An 18,213-nucleotide genomic window follows, 5' to 3' on the forward strand; every position below is an offset into this window, starting at 1 on the left:
TTTATCTTTTGAAAGAAGTGAGATGCTCTTGCCTTGTGGAGACCAGATATGGTAGAGGGAATGAGGTGAGGTATGGGACTTGAAGGGGTTCAGGACAAGTCTCCCCAAAATGTGCCACTTTGGCATGTGGACTATTTTGAGCTGAAGGCAATCAAGATCCTGTGGGCCCAAGAGAAACTTTCACCCCTTAACTAGCTAGAAGAATCTGAATTAGGGGTCTTTCCCAGAATAAGAGCTATCACTAGAGATAAACTTTATCTGAATGACCCATCCAATAGCAGGGTAGATATCTAATCACCAAGCATCTGCTTTTCCTCTTATTGCCCTAGGAATAGATTTCTTCCTCTTTGAACCCCAGGCCTCTATCCCATTCCTTAGTTCAGGATGGCATATATACCTCACTTTACCTATCTGTGTACCTCTCATATATGTGAGGTTCCTGTACATAGAAACTTACATTTGATTTTCTCCTGTTAATCTGTCTTATGTCAGTTTAATTCTTAGACTGGCTGGAAGGATTTTTGAAGGGTATAGGAAAATTTTTCCTCCCCAAGAGCCTGAAAATGGGGAGATTAAGTGACATTTAGCACTGAATGATGGGAACCTCAGTCCCTCCTCAAACTGCTCCTAGATTTGCAAGTAGCTTATACTACCAAAGCAGGAGATAGGGCACTTCTTATCTGCAGAATTAAACTATTCCAGAGAAAAGAACTCCCTGTTCTAAAACAAAACAAAACAAAACAAAACAAAACACACACACACACACAACCCCCCCCCACAAAAACCTCCCTGTTCTAATTAACCTTTGGAGGTATGCTCAAAGACAGCCCCTTAACCTCCTAGTTTCCCTATGAGAGACCCACACATCTGCAGACCCTGCTTACATATTCAGAGCTTCCAGTCAGCTTTGTAATGCCTCACAGTTGTGTGAAAAGATATCCAAGGAACAAAACATTGGAAAGAATCACCAAAATGAAAGAGAACAAAACAAAAAAAACAATCAAATAAAAGAATTTTTATTCTTTTACTATAACATTTTTATTGTATATCATATTGTATGTAATTATATGCATAAATTTGTTAAAACTTTTTTTTAATTTTATGATAGTCACACAGAGAGAGAGAGAGAGAGAGAGAGAGAGAGAGAGAGGCAGAGACACAGGCAGAGGGAGAAGCAGGCTCCATGCACCGGGAGCCCGATGTGGGATTCGATCCCGGATCTCCAGGATTGTGCCCTGGGCCAAAGGTAGGCGCCAAACCGCTGCACCACCCAGGGATCCCTGTTAAAACTTTTTATCATAACTTATTATCTTGATTTTACTATAATTTCTATCATTACACTATAACAAAACAAAAATAAATAAAAGAGTACACTGAAATAATTGGGGAGGAAAGGAATGCAGAATAAACCTTTTAAAATATGCTTCTTGACAGACATGAACACTCATGTTCTTCTGATGTTTCTTTAATGAGAAGCAAGCTTAGTTCCTGTAAGGTTCCAGGTCTCAGGATGACAGAAAGCCATATTTCATTGGTAATTATGGGAAGAATAAAATGGGAATGTATGACTTGACCTCTCCATTTGTTTTCTTCTTAGGAGCCAGCATGCTGACAGAGACCATGAGTACTCAATTACTGCCCTTCAACCTTTCAGTTGTAAGAGAGGGGTAGGAAGGCTCAGTGTGGGACTGTGTTCTCATTACTTTAGTTTAAATGCATAAGTTAACCCAAAATACAAAGGCTTCAAATAAACATTTTCTTTTGCTCACAGATTCTGTGGGTCTGGAATTCAGGTGGGGACACAGCAGATAAGGCCTATCTCTGCTCCATGACCTGTGGGGCATCAGGTGGGAAGGCACTGCAGTTGGAAGACCCGACTACAAGAGGCTGGATTCGCATGAAGGTGCCTTCACTCCCATGTCCAGCATTTGACACAGGCGTGTACTGAGACCTTTGCTGGAGCTACTGACCGTAGCACCAAAACATGGCCTCTCCCTACAGTCTGGGCTCAGACTTCTTACCCTGCAGCTCAGGGATCCCAAAAACAGCATTCAGCAAATAAAGGAGGCAGCTGCAGCATCTTTTCTGACCTGGCCTCAGAATTCAAACATCATTTCCATCACTCTATTGGTTACATGTTAAATTATAAACCCACTCAGGTTCACAGTGAGGGTGGAAAGACCCCACCTTTCCATGGATGGAGTATCAAAGGATTTGTGGACATGTTCTAAAAACACCCCAGGAGAGTCTTAAAGACCCTAAGATCTGATGCAAGGGACAAGACACCCAGAAACAGACAAGGAGTAGCACTGCAGAATTCTCAGGCTTCTCCCAGCTGTACCTCCAGGCAACCGTGTGCTGCAACAGAAGGGAACTCAATCATCTCCACGGCAACCATCTCCTGAAGGAAGGAGGCAAGAGGGGGGACAGAGGCAGACTCTCCTAGCCCTCCCCCATCCTTCTGATACTACCTTCTGGGCCCTGAGAGCTAGTCCCACAACCAACCCCTACCCCAGTTTCTTTTAGGACTTTGCCCAAACTAAAAAAACCTTTCTTCCTGAGCTGGACCTTTCTCAGAGAAAGTGCGGGACACAGAAAGTCCCCTTCACCTCATCAGTCTGAGCTGATGTCTGTCAGCCTTCCTTCCAGATTCCTGGGAATGATTGGTCAAATCCTGGTCAGGTGCTTATCTCTGGACCAATCAGCTGCACTCAGGAACAGGGTGTGAACCTGGTTCATTTCTCGGTTCACCTGTGAATGAGGAGAGGTAAGATTCCCAGAAACCTGAGGAAGGGAACAACCCAATAGATAAGCATTCCCTCTGGGTGACTCTGAGCCCTCAAGCTTCACAGAAATAAAACTTAGAGGGGAAAAAAAAAGTGGGAAATGGGCAGACTTCTGGATTTGGCCACATATTCCAGACACTCCCCTTGGGGTGGATGAGATTGGATTATGTCCTAAGAGCAACAGGCATCCCGGCTATTTCTCTACCTAGCAGCCAGGTGCAGCTAGTGAGGTGGTCTTCTCATCACATAACCATCCTTGCTGAGGCTCATCTTTCCCAATGCCTTCCAATACTATCTATGTGGGCAGGAGGGTCAATCATCTAGCAGGGTGTACTGGGAGGTGCCACCTGAGCAAACTTCCCTGAGAATGGATCCAGCCACAAGAATCCTGAAGCATTCAGATTGATTGGCTTTAATGTGATAAGTGAACTGGATGCAGGTTGTAGTGGGAAAGGTGGTGGACCAGTTAGGATCCTGCAGCGGGAGCCCAGGCAGCTTCAGCCGCGGTGAAGACTGTGAACATATAGAGAAGCTGAAGGACTCGAGACTTTTAACAGATAAGAGCAGCACGCTTGGTAAAGGGAGGAGGCAAGAGTGACTCCCAGATACTGGCCTGTACAACTGAATGTGAGATGGATATGATCCACAGGGACTAGGAACACTGGATTAGGGCCAGGTTTGGGGAGGAAGATCATGAGTTCAGTTTGGACATATTGAGGTTGAGGTGCTTCTCAATGTCTGGAAGTTGATACACAGCAGGCAGTTGGGTACGGGCACCCTCAGAGGAAGGGTGGGCTGGAGGTGTGTGAGCTGACTCCCACCCCACGCAGTGCTCCCACCCAACCAGAATTTGTGTCACAGCCTCTTGACTGCCCTGCTGAACTCCAATGGCCTCCTCCATTCCGCTGACACACCAACTGCAGGGAATGTTCCAAAATGGCACTCCCCAGATTGAAACCTTTCATTGATCTTATGATAAAAATTTCCCAGCAAGGTATATGTACCTGGTGTTCCCCTGGCTACATGTTGTGTGGACACAACAGAAGGTCAGATAATAACAACCTTCCGCTGGTATAAATGAGCAGAGCTCAGTAGGGCATCATTCTAAAATCTCTATTCTTAACTCGCCACCTGCCGCAAACCTACTATGTAAGATCTTCCTTCTGTATGTCTGGATTATATTACAATCTGTAGATTTCTTTTACATTTTCATTGAAATTGAAGATGCATATAGAAAAGTACACATAGTAGTATACGCTCAGTGAATTTTCACAAACTGAATATATCTGCATAATTAGCATCTAAGATCCTATAGGTTTCTGTGTCACTTTGGCTGTTAGAACAATGATAATTTTAGATATTAAGAGATCTAACCTAGGATCAAATGTCCATTTCTCATCCAGTTCAAATTTTACTCTTTCCCCCAACTGAGGCCCAACTAAGACTCAGAAACTCGGCAAACTTCTTGTCCCAAGAAGCCTCCTACCATGCTTCCTGACCAACACAGGGCAGGCTTGATTCTGTTGCTCCATCAGTGTGTAACTGAAGGTGAGGCTGGCCCCTCCTTCTGGAGAAGTGCCCCAAGTCTTTACAAATGGTTCTTTCAAAATCACCTAACTGGGCCACATGGGGCCACCAACTCCTCAAAAAAATGTACAGTTTCTTCCCAGATGATCCTTTCCTTCTGTTAAATGTATACCAGAAGAGAAGAACTAAGACTGATAAATGCAAAAGAAATGCCAGAATTAAAATATCACCATTTTGGAATCCCTAATGAAATAATGGCTCCAGGTGGTGACCATGGCCAGCAAGGAAAGTCATTGGGTGAGGGGCCAGTGGGATACACTCCGACAGAGGGATCAAGCTGGTCACAGCCGAACCCAGTGATGATGAATCTCAGCATCGTCCGAAGTGATTCAACCAAATACTATGTTCCTTCTGATATGATGCAAGAGGAAAACCACAGCACCATCTGTAAGCATTCTTATCAAAAAATAGAAAAAGAAAATTGGACTCAAATCTAACCAAACCTCAGATCTACTACCAGCTTACAGACGCACACTAAACCACATTGTAAGAACACCATCTGCCTAATCCAGTTTGTGGGAAATTATACAGAACAGATGACTCAATTTCCCAAGAAATATAAAGGCACAAGAGGTGTGATTTAAAAGAGATGGTGACAGAGAGCTTTTTTGGGTCGGGGGTGGGGGTGAAGAAATTGTTCTGTAGCCTGATTGTGGTAGGAATCACATGAATCTACACATGTGTGAAAAAAGAATTGCACACCAAAAAGTCAATTTTACCATATGATAATTTACTTTTTAAAAGATTATTTATTTATTTGAGAGAGAGCAAGCAAGCAGGGGGAGGAAGAGGGACAAGCAGACTCCGTGCTGCGCGTGGAGCCCGAAGCAGGGTTCAATCTCACTAGCCCGAGATCATGGCCTGAGCCGAAACCAAGAGTTAGACACTTAACTGACTGAGCCACCTAGGTACCCCTACCCCATATGATAATTTTAAAAAAATCAGTAATATGAAAGGTTACAAAAGAGACTATGGAGAACTACTAGAGATTAACAGGAGAGAGAGGTCAACCGAATACAATGTGATTCAAAGAAACAAACTTTTAAAAAGACCTTTTTAAAAACTGGGGAAAATGTGAATGTGTACTGACTAGTAAAGATTATGATGCTATTATATGGCACATTGTGATCAATGAGATGCTGATAATAATATGGCGGCTGTTTTCTAAAGTCTTTATCAGTAAGAGAGATGTACTAAAATATTTAAAGGTGAACTGATATGATGTCTGAGATATGCCTTAAAATATTCCAGAAAAAATACATATAATATAGTAAATACATAGTGGATGACAGAGTAAGAGGGGGTTTTGTCTCTTGTTCACTCTGTTCCCTCAGACATCTACCTATTGGGATGTGTGGCACATAGTGGTTACTTAGCCAGCATTAGCTGAATGGATGAATAGCCCATTTGAATCATCACTCCTGTCACTGCCTGTTCTCCAAACTGCCACCACGCACACCTCTGCTGATGCTTCTACCTCTTAGCTCTCCTGTCACCCCTAACTCCTCTGGTACACAGCTCTGCCACTTGTTGGTGAACCCATGTCTAAAGCCATGCTCAGATAGAAGAAAAAAAGAAAAAAACTAATTGTCTTCACTGGTATCATCTCCTCCCAAAGTCCAGTGTTCAAGTTCAATACAAGTTTTGCCTTTTTAAAGATTTTATTTATTTGAGAGAGAGAGCAAGTGAGAGAGAAATACAGAGAGAGCGAAAGAGCAGGAGAGCATGAGCAGGGGTGGGGAGGGGCAGAGGCAGGAGCAGACTGCCCACTAAGCAGGGAGCCCGACAGGACGTGAGCCAAAGGCAGATGCTTAACCAACTAAGCCACCTAGGTGCCCCCTAAACTCCCCTCTTTAGACTCCCCTGACTCTTCCATCTTTGTACTGTGAGACCTCAATTAGAATTCTTCTGCATTTTATTTTTGTTGTCACTACAGGGCTGCTACTCCCAGTAGACAATGGGTCATGACAATAATAGTACCATCACACACTAATCCAATAGTCAGTAGTCCAGTCATTTCACATATACTGACCTTTAATCCTCAAAAAAATCATTGTGTGAAAATATTATTTTTCCAGTTTGACAAAGGAAGAAACTGAAGCACAAAGGAGATGAAATAACTTACCTAAAGTCACACATCTAGTAATGGTAGAACAAAAGCAGGTGGTCTGGATCCAGTCTGCATTTTTTTTATAACTATCCTAAGATTGCTCTTTATTACAATTTTCTCCAAACTGCTTTTTGTGATGTAATTGTTTCAAATCCAAGTCCCTATACATCCCTTTATTATGTTTTTTGTAAATTTTTAAAAGTAATCTCTACACCCGATGTGGGGCTCAAATTTACAATCCTGAGATCAAGAGTCACATGCTCTACTGACTGAGCCAGCCAGGTGCCCCTCTTTATTATGTTGTCATCTGCTGATTGACGTGTGTCCCTGGTGTGGAGGCAGTCATAGTCCATCCTGTCTTATGTGGCTATCCTCTGCCACCAGAAGACCAGTGCTCACACCTGCACATTCCTTTATCCTAAAGGACTCTGTAATGGCCAATGACACTGTAAGAAATATGCAGTGAATAATCTCTGATCCCATTAAATACTTTTATCTCCTACATCATTAGGTAGCATCTGCTTCTCTCCAACCTGAAGCTCTCCCTAAACTGCAGCCTTGTATCTGCTTCTCTCCAACCTGAAACTCTCCCTAAACTGCAGCCTTGTATCTCCAACTGCCTACTTGACCTTTACATTTGGATCTCAAAACAACAGTTGTTGATGATCCCCCCCAAAATGCGATCAGAGAGGGGCACCTGCGTGGCTCAGCCAGTTAAGTGGCTAACTCCTGATTTCAGCTCAGGTCACCATCTCATAGAATTTCTTTGACTACTGTTTAAAATTGCTGCCCTGTTCTTTGAAACTTTGCTATCCCTTTCCCTTCTCTATGTCTCTCCATACCATGCATTTCATATTTTATCATTTGTTAACGTCTTTCTCTCCTCACCAATGTAAGAGCTCCATATAGCAGGGACTTAGTCTTGTTTTTACTGCTATATCCTCAGTGTGTAAAATAGGACTGGCACGTGGCACATAGGGGCATGAAGTGCATAGCATGGACTCAATCATAGATCGAGCCCTGTCTTGGGCTCCATGCTGAGCAGGGAATCTGCTTGAGATTCTCCCTTTCCCTCTGCTCCTCCCCCCTAGCACAATCAATCAATCAATGATTAGAGAGATTGCCAAGTTGAGCTGGACACATGGACACCCATCAGCCTCCCTTGCGGGGAGCTGTGGTCACGTGGCAGAGTCCAGCTCCTGACAATGATCTTACACAGCGTCTCTTACAAGAGCATTGCATGCTTAACCATGACCTCTGTTGGCTCTAGTGTGAAGCTTCCCATTTGTATTTATCTACAGAACACATTTCAAGTTTTAATAAATTCACGAAATGACCACAGGATTCAAGATAGGTACTAAACGGTTAAATTTCAAAAGGAAAAAAAAAAGAATAAAAGGCTAAAAGAAAGGAAGGGGTGAATGAACAAACACAGGAAGGAAAAAAGAGAGGGAGGAGGAAGGGAGAGATAAGGAGGGATAGAAGGAGGAAGGAAGGAAAGAGGGAAAACTCGTCTGAAAATTCAAGAGATGACCAAATCTGACAATTAAAATCTATAAAATATTGTGTGAAATATTTAAAAACACCTAAATAAATGAAGACATATATCATGTTGATTGTTCAGAAGACTCAGTATAGTGATTTCAATTCTTCCTAAATTGATCTATAGATTAACACACTGCCAATAAGTACCAGACAGCTATTTTGTCAAACTAGACAGTCTGAATCTCAAATTTAAAGAGAAAAGCAAAGCATCTAGAATATTCAAAACAATCTGGAAAAATAAGAGCAAAGTTGGAGGACATATACTACCTTTCAAGACTTACTATAGAACTACCTAAACATAGAGTTAATCTACTCTATTATTACATATTAACATAAGTTAATATATGAAATGGCAATATATATCACTAGCAATGTAACATTGGCATAAGGATAGACATATAAATCCATGGAGTAGAATCCAGAAATAGACCCACACATATATAGTCAATTGATCATCAACAAAGTCTCCAAGTTAATATATAAGTTTTCTCAACAAAAGGTGCTGTAATAGGGATACCTGGGGGGCTCAGTGGTTGAGCATCTGCCTTTGGCTCGGGGCATGATCCCAGCTTCCTGGAATCGAGTCCCACACGGGGCTCCCTGCAGGGAGCCTGCTTCTCCCTCTGCCCGTGTCTCTTCCTCTCTGTGTGTCTCTCATGAATAAATAAAGTCTTTTTTTAAAAGGTGCTGGAATAACTGGATATTTATATACAAAAGAGTGGATCACAACTCTTACCTGATACCACATGCAAAGATAATTCAAAGTAAATGACAAACCTCAATGTAAGAGTTGAAACTATAATACTTTTACACAAAAATTTGAGATAAAAATTTTAAAACTTTGATTTGGGTGAAGTATTCATGGGAGAAAAAAATATATCAACTATAAGAAAAAATTCATAAACCAGAAATCATCAAAATTGAAAACCCGCTCTCTTCAAAAGACACTATTAAGACGATGAAAAGCCAAGCCAAAGAGTGGGAGAAAATATTTGTAAAACATGTATCTAATAAAAGAATTGTCTCAAAAAAAAAAAAAAAAAAAAAAGAATTGTCTCCAGGGCAGCCTCTCTCTCTGTGTGTTTCTCATGAATGAATAAATAAATAAAATATTTTTTTAACTTTTATTTATTTATGATGGTCACACAGAGAGAGAGAGAGAGAGAGGCAGAGACACAGGCAGAGGGAGAAGCAGGCTCCATGCACCGGGAGCCCGACGTGGGACTCGATCCCGGGTCTCCAGGATCGCGCCCTGGGCCAAAGGCAGGCGCCAAACCGCTGCGCCACCCAGGGATCCCAATAAATAAAATCTTAAAAATAAATAAATAAAATCACCTAAGTCAAAAACTAGGAATCAATGCTGCAGAGAATGGTCAAGTTCTGATGCTGTTGTCTTGACTGCTTTATCTGCAGCTTGGTTCCCTTTAAAAAAAAGAAAAAAGAATTGTCTCCAGATAATATAAAGAACTTTTACAACTCCATAATAACAAGGCAAACAACTCAATAAAACAAAATGGGCCAAATTTAATAGACCCATTACCAAAGAAGATCTATGAGTGGCAAATGAGCACATGAAAAGATGTTCAACATCGTCAGTCACCAGGGAAATGCAAATTAAAACCAGAATGACTAAAACTTAAAAGCCTGTCAATACCAAATGTTGGTGAGGATGGACAGCAACTGGGGCATCGCTGGTAGGAAAGGAAAAATGGCAGAACTACTTTGGAAAAGAGTTTGACAGTTTCTTGTAAAGTTAAACATACAATTACCATATGACTCAGCAATTCCACCCCAAGGTGTTTAGCCCAAGAAATGAAAACAGAAGCCCACACAAAGACCTGACAATGTATGTTAATAAAAGCAATAAATCATGTTGAAAGCAGCATTATCGGGATGCCTGGGTGGCTCAGCGGTTGAGCGTCTGCCTTTGGCTCAGGGCGTGATCCCAGGTCTGGTGATGGAGTTCCACATCAGGCTCCCTGCAAGGAGCCTGCTTCTCTCTCTGCCTATGTCTCTGCCTCTCTCTCTCATGAGTAAATAAATAAATCTTTAAAAAAAAAAAGCAGCATTTTCCACAAAGTCAAAAACTGGAAATGATCCAAATGTGCACCAACAGGTAATCAGATAAACAAATTGTGGTATTTGTATACAATGGGATATTTCTCCACAAAAAAATAAGAGGAATGACCTAAAAATGAAATAGAAGTAGATACACTTTTCCCTGTTCTTCCCACCAAGTACAGCTAAAAACTACAAACATTATCTAGAACACACACATAAAAAGACTCCAAAAGGTAGGGAATAAAAAAAAAGATAGCGATAAGATAAGATAGGCTGGCTATCTCAGAAATGAAATGGTAGGGGATCCCTGGGTGGCGCAGCGGTTTGGCACCTGCCTTTGGCTCAGGGCGCGATCCTGGAGACCTGGGATCGAATCCCACATGGGGCTCCCGGTGCATGGAGCCTGCTTCTCTCTCTGCCTCTCTCTCTTTCTCTCTCTGTGACTATCATAAATAAATAAAAATTTTAAAAAAATCTAGGCTTTCCTGAAGCCCCTGGAAAGAAGTTCCAGATTTATTAAAAAAAAAAAAAAAAAAGAAATGAAATGGTAGTGAGTTCCCAGGGTTTTTGCCTCATATGTCTGGGCTGGATGCTGGAGAAGCTGCCAACCTGGGAACACTAATAGGTACAAACAAAAAAGTCCCCAAGAAATTTCTCTGGCCAACAGAAGAAGAATGGGGCCAACGAGCAAGACAGAAAACTTTTAGACACAATTTCTCTATGCCAGCCAATCACCAGGAAAAAGACCACAGCCCTATCACCAACCCCATCAGCAAATGCTGAATGGATAGCCCCAAGTTCTACTCTTTTCTGGCTATAATGAGACACCTCTAACATTCCCCTGCTGGTATTGGTATCAGAAAAAAAATTGGTGGAGAACCAGGACTTTCATCTCTACTTAGTGTTGATAAGGTTGCCCTTTCAAAACATCAGGGGAGACCATGTGGGGATCCTAGACTTCCATCCCCAACCAGTGATAACAAGGTGCCAATCCCGCCCCACCAAGTCAGAAGAGGCCAACTGGATTGGCAGAATGAATTAAAACACATGCCCGAAGAGCACTCTGTTGAGTGAAAAACAGCCAATCTCAAAAGGTTACATGCTATATGATTCCATTTATATAACAATCTAGAAATGACAAAATTATAGAGATGGTGAACAGATTAGTAATTGCCAGTGGTTAGTGATGGTGAAAAGAAAGTATGAAACCAAGGAGAGCTTTGGAGTAATGGAAGAGCTCTGCAGCTTACTTGCAATGATAGCCTCATAAATCTACACGTGATAGAATGACACAGAGCTATATAGACTCCTTGTACCAGCATCAATTTCCTTTGTGAAACTGTCCTCTAGTTAACATTAATATGTACATGGGACCTCTTTGTCCTGTTTTTGCAATTTCCTGTGAATCTATAAATATTTCAAACTAAAAAGCTTTTTTAAAGAAATGAACAACTGATACCTATAATAAAGTGGATAAATCACAAATACATTACACTGAGTGGCTACAAAAAAGTATATGAGGGGCACCTGGGCAACTCAGTGGTTGAGCGTCTTGCCTCCGACTCAGGTCGTGATCCTGGGGTCCTGGGACCGAATCCTGCATCCCACAGGGAGCCTGCTTCTTCCTCTGCCTCTTTCTGTGTCTCTCATGAGTAGATAAATAAAATCTTTTAAAAAGAGAGTATATGATATATGATTCCATTTACATATAACCCTAGATAAGACAAATCTAATCTATGGTGACAGAAAGCAAACAAGTTGTTGCCTAGGGCCAGGGAGGTTGACTGGTATGGGGCACAAAGAAACATTTTGGGGTTAATGAAAATATTCCATGTATTTATGTGGTCATAGACACAAGAATGTATAAATCTGTCAAAACTCATGGGAATGTATAATACATACATTTTATTGTACATAAACTATACCTCACCAAAGTTGATGTAAAATTACTTCACAAGAAAACAAAAAAAATCCCTAGTCACATAATTTTATGAAGAAAAATATTCTAACATACAGTAAAATATTTAATTGCTCACAGGTTGGCACAGTTTTTAAGTCACTTTTTCTTGGACGCAGACCACAGATGCCCTCGTACCCCAGCTCAGAAACTGTGCCCCTGCCTTACCCCTTGCATTATTCAGGATTCTTTGTTCACATGTAACAGAAATTCAATTCAAAGTGGCTTTAAAAAAAAAAGACATTTATTGGTATCCATAATTTAAAAAGTCAGAAGTAGTCTGACCTCAGATGTGGCGGGATCAAAGGGGTTAAAACACTATCATCAGGATTCGGTCTTTCTTCTCCATGACCCAGCTTTCCTTTCCTCTATGTCGGCTTTATTCTCTGACAGAGTTCCTCCAAGTGGAAGGCACTGTGGTCAACAGGACTAGAGTCCACAAGGTTGGCAGCCACGGTGAAAACACAAAGACTTCATTCCTCCCGTTTCCACCAAAGTCTCAGAAGTAGGCTTCATTGTCTCTGGTGAGCCAGTCTTGGGCCAAGTGTCCCCCTCTTGACCAACCATGTGTCTCAGAGGACATGGTACTATCACTGACTGGTATTCAATGGCTTGGTTACCAGTAGACAAGGAACAAAACCATTAGGCACCCTGGGATTCAACAACTATCTACATTCTAGTAAAAGCAACAAGAGTCTGAAAACAAAGCAAAAAAACAAACAAGCAAACACACGAATTTCTGACAGACTGAGCAGGTTTTCAGATTTGTTCTCCTCTGGAAAAGGATAACAAGTACTGACACATTAAACTTAATAAGCTTCTTTGAGGGGTCTGGAGTTATGAGTTCATACATGTAAAAAGCACGTAGATGAGTGTCTGGCCCAAGGTAAGTACTGTGGAACTGTTAGCTAACATCACAGAAGCATCCTGGAGGAGGAAAAAGAACATATCCTAACAGGCATGCTGGAGGTGAAGAATTGTTTAATCTAAATATTCAAAGAAATGTAACCCAATTTTGTAACAAACTGGTGAAGCAGGATATATTGGTTAAACTTCTTTTGCTTCTTTGATTCATAGTTTGAGAATCATGAGACTTTCAAAATTATCTTTTCAGGGGCACCTGAGTGGCTCAGTGGTTGAGTGTCTGCCTTCAGCTCAGGGTGTGATACTGGGGTCCTGGGATTGAGTCCCACATTGGGCTCCCTTGCAGGGAACCTGCTTCTCCCTCTGCCTGTGTCTCTGGCTCTCTCATGAATAAATAAATAAAATATTTTTAAAAATTATCTTTTCAATCCCCAATACAAGGGGAGTTGATAAGGAATAAATCAATACCAATACCCAATGCTGATTACGAGTTGGCAGGCTGATAGAAACTAGAGTCTACCTTCTGCACCAAACTTTAACCATAGACACAATAGGAAATATAGGTAAATGAATACCTATGCTCGAAAATTAGAAAGTGAATAGTTGGTAGGAAAGAGAGGGAGAACTTGCTAAAATACAGAAGACATACTAGATTGAAAGGGAAAACCAGCCTAGAACATCAGCAGGAATACAGAAAAAGGATTATGTTCCTTTCCCCCAGGAGGAAACAAGACCAATGCCCTGAGGTGTGGGAGCTGTGTGGAAGCCATCCATAGGGAATATGGAGCAATCACACTCTGAGCTTCGCCAGCAGCACATCCACCAACTTCCAACTTTCAGTGGAAGCAAACAGAGCGCAACTCTGACAGTGACTCCAGCCCTTCTCCCCAACTGAGCTGTGAAAACCAATACAGCACACAACCTAATAGATAACATCAACTGTGAAGAGGAGTATGCAAAAAAAGAATTAGGAGGCAGTTGAGATGTTTCTAACGTCCTAAGAGTGATGTATGCTCAAAAACTGGAAGAGCTTACTGAACTCTAACTCTGAAACGCTATATGTTAATTAAATGAATTTAAATAAAATAAAATAATTTTTTTAACTGGAAGAACTTAAACCTAGTGAAACAGAATTAATAAAGTATCAGAATAGGACTTTAAGTAAAATAATACCCTCCGAGACATAAAGGTAGGTAGTGCAATCATGAAACAGGAGCTGGAAGTTATTAAATGGAGCAATTAGAGAAGGAGGGCATGAGAAAGTGGAATTGTTGAGATTACAACTCAGTGGCAGAATGGACACACCTAAGAGCGAATTTGTGAGTTGGAAGACTCAGCCAAGGAATTCTCTCAAAGTACGAAACACAGAAATATCACTTTTATTGTAAAGCAAAGAAGAAATATGGAGAATAAATCCAGAGGTTCTAACATCCATCCCATCCAAAATTTCAAGAAGCGGAGATGAAGGGGAAAAATGGAAGGGTAGCATTAAAGAAAAAGAAATGATCTTGCAAGTAATCATGAATGACTGGAGCTCTTTCCTCTTTGCGCATTCCTTTCTCCACCAAAATTTCAGGTAAGGGCTTTTTAAAAAGCATAATTACAAAAGGAATTGGAGATTGTTGGTTTGCAAACTGGCCTTGTATGCAGAGAGGGCAAGGAAAGAGATCATTCTAGATTGCCACATGGCAGTTTTAATAAGCAAGGGAACTTACTTATGAGGCTTGTCTGGGGTGGCTGCAAGACGAGCAGCTCTCCACACCTTCCTGCCAATCTTAAAAGTTTATAAAGAAGCCATAGATGGACTCAGTCATACATATCATCCAGATGGTCTCCACACACATTGTTTTCTGTGTCCTTGAAAATGGTTCCCACCATGGGAGTACTGGGGAGAGCACAGATTCCAGGCCTGGGGGCGGGGGTGGGGGGCAGGGCGAGGAGCCTCCAATGCCTGAGTGCAGCTCTCAGGTGAACTTCGATCATGTCTTCTTGACCACTCTCCCAACAGAGATGATGCAAGGGTAGATAAGAGATGACATCTATAAATTTGGAAGCTGAAAGCAGGTGGAAAAGTGGCCACGAATTTAGCACACTAGAGAAAGTTAAAAGTCAAATGTCTATAGGGATGTGGGTGGGCCAGTCCACACAGATCCCCCAGAAAGGCTCAGGAACTGGAATACCAATGAACCTTGCAGTTAGGGGTGTAGGGGAGACCGAGCAGAGTACAACTGCTTGAAAATCTGAGTGAGAAGCAAGCAAATGGCCCCCATAGTCTTTTATCATCCCACTCAGGCAATTCTCTCTCCTTCTCCCCAAAAGAAGACTAAAAATTCATCCTCTTATAGGGAAGGGGAATCTGGGTTCGGGGCATCAAGTGGGTATGCCCTGCTGAAAACAGAAAATCTAAGTGAAAGTCAACATGCCAAAAGGTGAGACCCCTGTCCTCTTTCTCCAAATGCTGCCAAGAATGCTGATGGCCAGACTTACATACCCCAAACAGGAAACTGGAATGTTACTCTCTGGAGAAACGAAGCATCCCACTAAGAAATGCCTACAAATAATGATACTGAAGGTCCCACACCAATGGGTTGGTCTCTGCTCATTCCTTTGAAAGCCCCACAACAGGTACAATCACTTTCTTAAGTGCCTCAGTCTTAAATATGAAGAGAAAGCCAAGGATCACCAGACATTTACAGAGAGAAAGGGACCAAAAACGAACAGACAAAAAACAAAACCAAAAAACCCCACAGGAACAGTGCAGGAATAGGGTTTTTTCAACTCTAATTATCATGAATTAATTTCAATTATAATTATCATGTTCAGAAATATTAGAGGAGACTTAACATCCTTGAAACAAGAGCAGGGTGGGGTATTTTTTTAAGTTTTTATTTAAATTTCAGTTAACATACAGTGTAATATTAGTGCCAAGTGTACAATATAACAATTTGACTCTTCCATACACCATCTGGCATCCATCACAAGTGCACTCCTGAATCCCCATCACCTATTTCACCCATCCTCCCCCTTACCTCTCCCATGGTAACCATCAGTTTGTTCCTTTTCTTGTTTCTTAAATTCCACATATGAGTGAAATCATGTGGTATTTGTCTTTCTCTGACTTACTTAGCATAATATTCTCTAGCTCCATCCATGTCATTACAAGACTTCCTTCTTTTATGGCTGAATAATATTCCATTGTATCTATACCATATCTTCTTCACCCATTCATCAGTCGATGGACATCTGTGTCCATAATTTGTTATTGCAAGTGATGCTGTATAAACATCAGCATGCATGTACCCATTCAAATCAGTGTTTTTGTATTCTTTGGGTAAATACCTAGTAGTGCAATTGTTGGATCCTAAGGTAGTTCTACTTTCAACTTTTTGAGGACCTTCCATACTGTTTTCCACAGTGGCTGCACCCACGTGCATTCCCACCAACAGTGCACAAAGGCTCCTTTTTTCTCCACATCCTCACCAACACCTGTTGTTCCTTGTGTTGTTGATTTTTGCCATTCTGACTGGTGTGAGGGGATATCTCATTGTGATTTTAATTTGCATTGCCTTGATGATGAGTGACGTTGAACATCTTTTCGTGGGTCTGTTGGCCACCTGCACTTCTTTGGGAAAATGCCTATTCATGTCTCGTCCTTATTTTTTAATTGGATTATTCATATTTTGGTGTTGAGGTTTATAAGTTCTTTATGTATTTTGGGTACTAGCCCTTTATCAGATATGCCACTTGTAAATATCTTCTCCCATTATGTAGGCTGCCTCTTAGTTTTGCTGTTTCCTTCACTGTGCAGAAGCTTTTTATTTTGATAAAATCCCAATGGCTTATTTTTGCTTTTGTTTCCCTTGCCTCAAGAGATCTATCTATAAAGAAGTTGCTACAGCCAATATTAAAAAAAAATTACTGCCTGTGTTCTCTTCTAGAATTTTTATGGTTTCATGTCTCACAGTTAGGTCTTTAATCCATTTTGAATATATTGTTATGTATGGTGTAAGAAAGTGGTCCAGTTTCATTCTTCTGCATGTTGCTGTCATGTTTTCCCAACATCATTTGTTGAAAAGACTGACTTTTTTCTATTGGATGTTCTTTCCTGCTTTGTCCAAGATTAGTTAACCATATATTTGTGGGTCCATTTCTGGGCTTTTTATTCTGCTCCATCTATCTGTGTGTCTATTTTTGTGCCAGGACCAAACTGTTTTGATGACTATAGCTTTGTAGTATATCTTGAAGTCTGGAATTGTGATACCTCTAGTTTTGCTTTTCTTTATCAAGGTTGCTTTAGCTATGCAGAGTCTTTTGTGGCTCCATACAAATTTTAGGATTGTTTTTCCTAGCTCTGCAAAAAATGATGGTGGTATTCTGATATGGATTACACTAAATCTGTAGATTGCTTTGGGTAGTATAGACATTTCAACACTACTTGTTCTTCCAATCCACGAGCATAGAATGCCTTTCCATTTCTCTGTGTCATCTTTAATTTCTTTCATCAGTGTTTTATAGTTTCCAGAGTACAGGTCTTTCACCTCTTTGGCTAGGTTTACTCCTAGGATCATTGTTTTTGGTGGAGCAAAGTGTTTTTCAAAAGTAATGAAAAACAAAACAGAAAAGATTCAATAACAAATATTTTTAATTTAATAGAAAAAGTGAAGATGAAGTTGAGGAAATCTCTAACTAGTAGTGAAAAAGAGCTGGAAATTAGAAGAAGTAATATGCGGACTTTTTTTTTTTTTAAAATAGGCTCCACACCCAGCACAGAGCCCAGTATATGGACTATTAATCGGGTGTTTAAGTTGCTGTATTTTGAGATTTCTTTGTTATGGAAATTAGCCTGTCCTTACACTAACAAAAATACCTTCAAAATTCTGAGGGAAGTTCATTTCCCATCCTGGATTCTAGGCCTAGACAAATTACCAATCAAGTGTGAGTTGAATAAAGACATTTTCAAATATGCAAGATCTCAAGAAATGTACCTCATAAGCATTCCTTAGAAAGCCACTGGAGCAAATGCTCATGCCAGCCACTGGGTGCACAATAAATAAATATGTAAGTACTATCTCACTAACCATTTTTCCATATATTTTACTGATAAATCACCATATCTAACGTGGACCCATGAGTTCTGCAATACAGTTTAACCAAATCATTTATACAGATAGGGGGCCTGCAAAAAATTATTTGCTTGAGACCCTGCAGAGACAACCCTAATCAAAGCAATGGAGACTTTTACAAGTCTGATCACCTAGATATAACACTTTACAACACTGATCACCTAGATATAAGAATGAAGA

The sequence above is a fragment of the Canis lupus genome, chromosome 5, assembly GCF_011100685.1.
Source record: "Canis lupus familiaris isolate Mischka breed German Shepherd chromosome 5, alternate assembly UU_Cfam_GSD_1.0, whole genome shotgun sequence".
NCBI lineage: Eukaryota > Metazoa > Chordata > Mammalia > Carnivora > Canidae > Canis > Canis lupus.